The sequence below is a fragment of the Buceros rhinoceros genome, unplaced genomic scaffold (assembly GCF_000710305.1).
Source record: "Buceros rhinoceros silvestris isolate BGI_N320 unplaced genomic scaffold, ASM71030v1 scaffold8283, whole genome shotgun sequence".
Classification (NCBI taxonomy): domain Eukaryota; kingdom Metazoa; phylum Chordata; class Aves; order Bucerotiformes; family Bucerotidae; genus Buceros; species Buceros rhinoceros.
The window spans coordinates 59,975-60,667 of record NW_010404171.1 but is presented as its reverse complement, the minus strand read 5'-3'; positions in this window follow the sequence as shown (position 1 = coordinate 60,667).

The window sequence follows — 693 nt, the reverse complement described above, 5'->3', positions numbered from 1 at the left end:
GCGACCCCCCCTCGGTCAGGCGAGCCCCCCCCCCCTTGCCCTGTCCCCACAGCCCCTGCTGACCAGCCCCTCCCCAGCTCTCTGACAGCCCCTTGCAGCACTGACAGGCTGCACTACGGGCTCCCCGCAGCCTGCTCTGCTCCAGGCTGAACCACCTAAACACTCTCAGCCTTTCTTCATAGGTCCCTGAGCCAGCACTAAGGTGTCTACTCCCCCCATGACCAAGGGAGGAAACAATTTCTTTGTGAGTTGGCTTTAATGCAATTTTCCCTGGAAGCAAGGGGTTGCAAATAGCATTAAGTTGTCATGCCCAACACAGCAGCAACTGCGGGGTGTCCGATCCTCTCCAGCAGCTTAGGGCTGGAGCATGAAGCGCAGTTGCTGTCAAGAAAAGATCTGCTGGTTTGGAAGAAGAAAAGCAAAGCCCCGCTCACCACAGCACCGGGGGGGCTCCACCAGCTCACTCTCCCTGTCTGCCAGTCCCTGAGCTGCACCCAGTGCTGGCAGCAGGGATAAAGCTCTGCCCTCCTATCTGCTGTGGACAAACCCAGCACTGCAAGGACGCACCCGGCTCTGAGCTTCCCCCACAAGTAGACAGGTCTTGCCTCTTTATAGTCACACAGCGAGTGTGACTTTTACCCGTGGTCTGCTAACTGGAGACCTGGGGAGGCAGAAAGAACATAAAATCTCACA